Source organism: Arvicola amphibius, chromosome 2 (genome assembly GCF_903992535.2).
Source record: "Arvicola amphibius chromosome 2, mArvAmp1.2, whole genome shotgun sequence".
Lineage (NCBI taxonomy): Eukaryota > Metazoa > Chordata > Mammalia > Rodentia > Cricetidae > Arvicola > Arvicola amphibius.
The window spans coordinates 49,260,200-49,268,817 of NC_052048.2; the positions used below are offsets into that span (position 1 = coordinate 49,260,200).

Sequence of the window (8,618 nt, forward strand, 5' to 3'; positions counted from 1 at the left end):
GTTTTATGGTGTTGGGTTGTTTTGCTAAAACATCGACAGCAAAACAAAGTACGGGAATATAAAGAGAAGAGGTGAATGAGCATGCTACGCAGGGGAGATTTGTACAGAACCAGTACTCTCCCCGAGACCATCTCCATCTGAGCTCAACCAAAACAGATCATTCCATTTAGTTCAAAGAAGAGAGAGAGAGAGAGATGAGAAAGCAAGGAGCACAATGTGCTTGCGCAGACGCTGATTACTTTGTGTACAATGAAGGAACGGGATTGGGGAAACGCAAGGACAGAGAAACTATACTTTGGTAGTAGGAATGGGGTGAAACTCAATTATGGCTTTCTAATAGAGAATGTATCCTTGGGCTGTAACAAAATTCTGGAGTAAAGTAGCAGATTCCCTTTCTAGTAGACACCTCCTGTCTTCCGCCAGAACATTCCAGTTGTATCTTCATTCTCCATTTCCAACTATGTAAGTGTGTCTGTCTTATTGATTGCTCATCAAAATGGAATCTGATCAACCTCGCTGATAAACACTGTCATTCAAATAGGCTTTCCTTAGTTATTAAGCGGTGTCTGCCTCCTGACCTTAAACCGCACCACAGAACCTTCCTTCCTTGACACCTTCAAATTAATATGATGGTTGTTCTCAGACTTGAGTCCTTCCTTGGGTTTCTCATTGGCCATGGCCAACACCACCAGAGTCTCCCTGACTGCTGCTTCACAAAGGAGGAACCAGGTCCTCCCTGAAGGGGCAGCAAGACTCACTGGGGGAGGCAGAAGGAGGCAGTGGAAGGGGCACACCCCGAGGTATTCACTTTTAGAAAGAAAACACAAAAGCAAACAAGGAAAATATTAAAAATACTTTATACTTTGTACCTGACCATTAAATTAAGAAAGGTTGTAAATTCTCTCTGGAATATAGACACTAGAGAACAACTTTTTATATTTAATGTTTTCATAGAAGGCATATACTAAGAAGTGTTCCCAGACAAATATTTTTAAAAATCTAAGCTATAAATTCACAAACATTGATTGGGTTCACTCTCAAAAGAATGGCTTAGGGCTCTCCAAGTGGAACACAATATTCAGCGTATCTTTCACATTGGGTGTATGGACACTTTGCCATGCCAAGACTAGGGCAAATCCGTCTAAAGAGCAAGACTCCCAGGAAGGAAATACAGTGACCTTGAGGCTTTCTGTTCCCCACACAATGTTTTTAAAGAAGCTTTAGTTCTTCTGATCTACTTAGGGATGTTTCTGTAGGTGTCAACACTGTCAGGGTCATGAGTTTCTTCCTTTGTCTTCCCTTTTATGTGACCCCTGTCTTCTTGGCTCCAGTGGAAATGACCCCACTTTTTTTTGCTATCATTTTTTCAAAAATGGCAAGTTTCCCCCTTGGTTTTCACATCTCTAAAACTTTATTCTCACGCAGCTTTATCTCTTGACGTCTGTCTTCAAATAAAATTTAATATGAAATTGATGCAAAGTGCCTCGGAATGAGGCTGATACCATTGAATATGGCTGGCGGACGGCTGTTGTTAACACTCCTGAAACCACGAATCCATTCTCGAGTACGGTTCTGTTTCTGAAAATCTCTCGTGCATTAAAAACTTCTGAAAGGTGTATCAGTCAGCTTTCTGCTACTGTAACAAGAACCTGAAACAACCAGTTCCTAAGGAGAAAAGGCTTGTCTGTGGGAAGCACTTTGGACACATCTAGCCTCAGCTGATAGAGAAAGGTCCCTTTGGTTCTTAGCTGGAAGTCCGTCCATTACCAGTATGTTCCCCTGTTTTTAGGATAAGGCAGCATATTTTGACAGCTATGTCTGGCAAACCAGTTCCTTACTGTCAGGGCAAAAAAAAGAGAGCAATAGGAAGAGATTGGGGTCCCATATCTTTTTCAATTGCTAGTCCCCAGTGACTAAAGACTTCCTCTAGGTATTACATCATAATACTTCCTGCGAATAGTATTGTGGGCTGGGGACCAAGCCTTTAACACATGTGCATTTGAAGGATACATATCCAACACATGTCAAAACTTTGTTAGTTGTTATGTGTATTAATGCCTGTTTCTTTTATGGCTGCATAATATTCCATTATATGGCTATAACACAGTTTGTTTATCCAATTATCTGTTGATGAACATTTAATTTTTATTGTCTCTTAACTATTGTGATTAATGTCATATATGCAGCTATTAAAACAAATATTGGAAAGTGGAAAAACAAATAATTAAAACTTATTTTCAAACATGTTTCCAACTCTAAGCTGAAACAAAGCATAAAAAATTCACATTTTACACATGACTAACCAACCATCTTAGTCTAGGCAAGGGAAAGAATGGTTTAAAGTAGCAACAGTCTGTGCTATCCCGACACACACTGAAGGCAGTCAGCACATTTATTGACAGAATGTAGTGTATGCAGCCTGTGGGGAAGCCATTTACCCAGAGTTCAAATCCTTACACTCATTACTAGTTGCGGATGTATATCAGGGATGCTCTCTCTCTCTCCTCTCTCTCTCTCTCTCTCTCTCTCTCTCTCTCTCTCTCTCTCTCTCTCTCTCTCTCTCCTCTCTCTCTCTCTCTCTCCTCTCTCTCATCTCTCTCTTAAACCTTCAATATGTTGCTGGGCGGTGGTGGCGCACACCTTTAATCCCAGCACTCGGGAGGCAGAGGCAGGCGGATCTCTGTGAGTTCGAGACCAGCCTGGTCTACAAGAGCTAGTTCCAGGACAGGCTCCAAAGCCACAGAGAAACCCTGTCTCGAAAAACCAAAAAAAAAAAACCTTCAATATGTTTTAAATCTGTAAAATGGGAACCTTAAACACCAAAATAGCCACTGAGTACTATAGCTTCATGTTCAGCCAGCCCCTTATTAACTATGAGGCAGGAGGATTGCGAATTTGAGGCAAGCCTGGGTCACAAGTTATGCTCAAGGGCTAATTTATAAGATGGCCTCAGGAAACAAAAAAAAAGAGAATATATGCAAATACTTTTCTTATCCTTCTTATGATTAAAAAAACTCATATTAATCATAGGTTTTAAATGCAGAATTAGCGCATACATACAAGAACTAATGTTTTCTTGGCTGGTGTGGAGACACAAGCCATTAATCCCAGCACTTGGGAGGCAAAGGCAGGAGGCTCTCTGGGGGTTCTTGTCCAGCCTGGTCTATATAGTGAATTCAGGCCATTAAGAACTGTAGTGAGACACTGCCCCACTCCCACACCGTCTGTCACCCCCACAGAAAGGGGAAATGAGTTAATACTCTCTTTCTTAACTTACAGAAATATACAGAGATGTGATACAGTGACTGAAGATACCGTTCATGGTTTTATACCATTTGTTTTAGTCATGAGAAAACCATTTACTCTTCAAAACGTGTCCCTCTGCTTTTGCATCTCTTGCAACATCGGCCGCAGCATTTCTGGATCTTGTCCAAATGGCTAGGGTATTGAAAAGGAATGTGTGAGTGGCCGGAAGTCCTTCATTGATGAACTGTGGCCTTCCTCCCTTGAAAAAGTGCTCAGTTAAAACCACAGAGCGCCACGTGTGCTCCGGGAAACGTCAACGGCATGCTGGGCAGCTAGAGGTCCACAATTCACAAAAAGCCTCTGCTTCTAAACGCAAGTTTTCAACATGTGAGAGCAAGTCACGTGGGAAGGAAGGAGCTCGTGGACTGCTTTGATGACAGTTGGCCATCGCCAAGGAAACTGCTCCCTTGGTAACCGTGGTCAGTACATCTGTCTAGTTGCATTTCGAAGACTCACACAGTCACTACCATAGAAAATATATATAAAAGGGAAAACACATAGAAAAAACACTATTGTAACATGAATAAAAAAAAACAATGGAGTTAGTAAAGATGCCTTTGCTTTTATGACAGTTGTTAGGAAGTAATTATGGTATTAAGTAGAATATGTTGAGGAGTGTTAAGTTACATGTGGAAACTAAAATATCCCCAGGTTAAGACAGCCCATAGAACAAAACAGATGTCAACCATATAATCATTGGGTTTTGCTATCGACAATATACAGAGCATGTATGACTTTATGAGAGCGTTTGCAGGGAGTTTATATTAAACACGGAATACTCCCAATTTAATGATGCTAAGATGTTCACAGTAGCACCCACCTTAAAGAAATGTGGGCAACCGGAAGGCAGTTGAGCTTAAAAGTCAAATCCACGGAAGGATAGAATGTTAAGGTTGCCCAGGAGTGAAGTAAAGTAATTCTAAAGTAGAAAAGATAGAATGATAAGAAAACATAATAAAAACAATTATTTTTATTTTGGATATGAATGTTGGCCTACATATACATACATGTATTACATGTATGCCTGGTGCACCAAGTGGCCAGAAAAGGGTACTGGATTCCCTGGAACTGGAGTTACAGACGATTGTGAGCCAACATGTGGGGGACAAGAAAAGTAACTCTGAAGCAGAAAAGACAAGATGGGAAGGAAACATAATTTTTAAAATCATTTAATTGTTATTTTGGATATGAGTGTTAACCTCTATATACTTACCTATATTACATGCATGTCTGATGCATGAAGTGACCAGAAAAAGGGTACTATAGGGTATAAACATGTTCATAGGGAGCTTATGGAACTGGAGGTACAGATGGTTGTGAGCCATTATGTGGGGGCCAAGAAGCAAACTCAGGTCCTCTGCAAGAGCTGAAAGTGCTGTCCACCACTGAGCCATCTCTCCAGTCCTGAACGCATGATTTAAAAAAGACAAAACACCACATCTGATTCATTCACAGCTCTTAAGGAAGACAAAAAGCCAAAACTGAATTGCTATTTCCCTCGAGAGACTAGAGAGAGAGAAAATTCAAATTTAAAAAGGTGATTAAAGGTAGAAATCTAAATATTTTAATATATGTTACCTACATAAATTTCATAAGCATTTTTCATTTCTATCAACATAACATAAATTACATTGAACACAGTCAATACAGACCTTCATCAGCATTAGAATATAAAGCGTCTATGCCAGTAGGCAGAGAAGGTGAAGTCAAGACAAGATGTGATATCATAGCACACACCTGGGAGTTAGAGATAACTTGGGGGATTGAGACAAGCTGTTGGGGTGTGTTTTGAGATAGACACTAATTAACACATAGGGTGTTCTGAATTATCTGTATAATTTTTCTCAACTTAACATAGAGCATCATCATGGAAGAGTTGTCATCCTCTGAGCTTGCACATACAAACTGGCTTCACGAATAGGGTTAACAGCTTGGAATCACGTCGCAGAGACAACAGAGGAACACTCTCGGGGGTGCTAAGGTACAAGGTAGCAGGGGAGCAGAGGAGGTGACAAACATGGACATCACCAGCTACGTCAAAGATGAATTCCTAAGGGTTGGACCATAAATGTGCAGAAATTTTAGGAACACTTGAACCAACTTATTTTACTTATGTTTTACTTTTTATGTTTGCACAAGTGTGAAATATGATAAAAATATGTGTCTAAGCCTAAAACTGTTCTTTTGGTAAGTACAGAGTAAAAATTCTAGGTGGTGAGAAAGCATTACATTATAGTTCAGGCAGCATAGCTATTTATTCCCTAGTGGTGAAGGAGATCTGCTGTGCCATCTCCTAGTCAATGTCACGGAGGCAATGAGGAAAAGGAGAGCACCTGCACACCAGCTTTTACTGTTCGAAAAGTGAGGGGAAAGGAGCGAAGGCAGTGAGGTTGGATGGACATTCTGACCAAGAAGGGCGTCATTTTCCTTCTCTTCTCCACAAATGGGAGGAAACCATGACGATCAAAAGTATGCATTGGGCTGACATGATAGCTTGGTGGTTAAAAGTACCCAGTGCTCTTAACTGGAGAAACCTGCCATCCTCATTGAATTGCTCAAAATTGCCTGCAATTCCAGCTCCAGGAGATCTTCAGGCTTCTATAGGCACCTGCACTCATGTGTATATATCTCTTATACACACACACACACACACACACACACACACACACACACACACAAAGCAAACTTTAAAAGATAGACAATGAATTAATGACTAGCAAAGATTAAAAAAAAAACAAATTTGGTAAGCACCTCTTATGGGAAAGAATTTCACGATTAAATAAACAATCCAATCCATTTTATAGATGACCTTGGTACTTAATCTTTGTCTTTCTTTGTCACTTACTTGGAAATCCAATTTAACGTCTGCTTTGAGCATCAAAGAGCCCAACTAGGTTTAGGATATATATTTTCCCAAAGGAGAAAAACTTTCCCCAATACTAAGGTTGATATAGACACATTAACTAGAGAAATACTCAATTTGGCACTTCTATAGAGCAAGTTGATTTTTTTCCCAGATAAATTATTCTTTGAGACTATCTTCAATGTCAAACATAAAATGGTGCCTTTGCAATACTGCCAGTGAGTTGCTGTACACGTTCTCTTTCAACTGACTTATCTACCGGGATCGTTTTGTGCCTGCGGATTGAAAAGTCATCCTGCACACGTTCCATCTTCCTGATCTGTTTGACAGCATCCCAGACAAACACGGGAGGAGAGGCTCCGGCTTGCAACATTACATCACTGGTTTTGAGATTCTGCTGTACTTCGGTAAGAGAGAACACAATTACAGCCTTTGAGTGTAACTTCCATTTTGTGGAAAGCTATTTTCACTTTGGCACATGCACGCAAGATGAAAACGAAAAGTCCTAAAGGGAATATGGAAATCTGTACACTTTCTAGCTGATTCTTCAAAGTACATTTTGAAAAATGTACTTGTTTTGAGATTCACTGTAGCAGAGAAATTGTATTTACTAACCCATCTAGCATATTCCTAGACAGACTTAATACCACCCAGTCAATCCATTTCATGCTGTCACTTCCCTTCCTTGGAAAACTGGGTTTAAAGACTGTTTTCTTTCATCATTAATAAGTTTTAGAGTGGCCAATAACTGCTGAAAAATCTTGGGGACCTTATCTAATTGTGGTAGACACAAAAAATCATGGGTACCACTAGGAAGGCCATGTTTCCCAGCCTTTCCTGCAACCAAATGAAGTAACTATACTCAAGTAGAGAGGCATGATTAAAAACGTATAAGTATTCGTTCTCATTCCTCACGTTTTCCTTTCTTTGCTTGCTATACAATTAATATAGAAATCCTGGGGAGGCCTCTGGAGCTTCAGAGATGCATAAGCAGTAAAAGGAAAAATCCCAGATCTATGCTTGACCCCATGGAGCATAGTAACTACTCAGTTCAAATCCATTCCTGGACCAAGAAAGACACACCAACTGCCGACACGCTAAAGTGTTGAAATGCTAGGGGCTGCTTGTTTTTGCAATCTGGTGTCCCTTAACCAGATTAGCAATAGAAGTAGAATAGAGAAGTCTCCAACTGTGTAGCTTAGGAGCTCTGCCCCATGCTCATGTTGGAATGGGGCATATAGTCCAGGACATGTATGCCAATTGATTGCATACACATGATTTTAGATAAAATCATGTTTATCTCCGTGACAAAGAACATCATGTTCCCATGAGAAAGAAGTTTGTGAAGGCTTCTCCACACAGGCCTCTCAGAACCCCCAAACAGAAGCATTTGTCTTAACTAAGAAGGAACTCATGGGGAAGTGTCTATACAGAGGGGGACAGACAGGAACTCACGGCATGGAACAAAGCAACAGAAGATTTGTGGAGGCAGTGAGGGGAAATGGTGCAACAACAGATTGCAGAGTGCAGGGAAAACCAGGCCAGAAGGAGCATCTTGCTCTTCACACAGATATTAGAGAACCAGTTGCTTTTTGCATTAGAAAAAGGCTGCTCTGTCTGCATGTCAGGGAATGGCTTGAATCTATTTGAATAGAGATAGTATGTGACAGTCTCCTCGCCAGTATGTGCATACCCCAGGAGAAAAGGAAGGGTATATTCCTCAGCACTGGAGAACATGCGAGAGACTGGAAAACCAATGTAGTGGTAAACTTTAGTTACTTTACGTTTATGCCATTTACCTCCGTTACAATTGCAGATGATCTTGCAGTTAAACTTGGTTAAATTTGAGATAGGAGCTCTTTTTTCCCCCTTCACCCACTGAGAACTTCCAAAGCAAATAAAATTATGGCAAAAAGCGAGGCTGGGTTTTAGTGAGATTTTTGTCATGAGTATCCCTTATACCCAAGGCACCTTGGGAATCTACTAGTCTACTAGTCTCTTATCCATTGTCACCCCTGGGGAGGACTCCCCATAGGATGCATTGGGAGTCTCTTCTGTAACTGCTCAGGAGATGCTCCTACATCTTAGTTACTCCAAAGAATTTAGGAAGGGTTCTTCCCAAAACACACTGAAGAAATGTCTTCACTTATGCTGATCCCCTAGATTTGCAACACTGATGTCCCTGTCTCAGGGTGTTTTCCAGTGAATTCCATGCTGATGATTGGAATTTGAGGCACCACTTTTTCTACATTTTATATCAAGGCCACAGCTGGAGAGGCAGATGAGTGAACAGTTAGCTTGAGGTTCTGAGTCTTTCTCTGGGTCCTGGTCTTTGTTTCTTTTCCTGGTGACTCATGCTGTGGAGTCTGGAAATCACACCTTTCCCAGCCATACAAACCTCAGAGCAGGCTCCGACTAGCCTTGCGTTCTCCATCCATGAGAGAAGAGC

At 40.8% G+C, this 8,618-nt stretch overlaps 1 pseudogene; it reads right to left on the bottom strand.

Moving 5' to 3' along the window:
* Window positions 1-395: 395 nt before the first annotated feature.
* On the bottom strand, window positions 396-677 carry LOC119806325 (annotated as a pseudogene).
* Window positions 678-8,618: the final 7,941 nt, after the last annotated feature.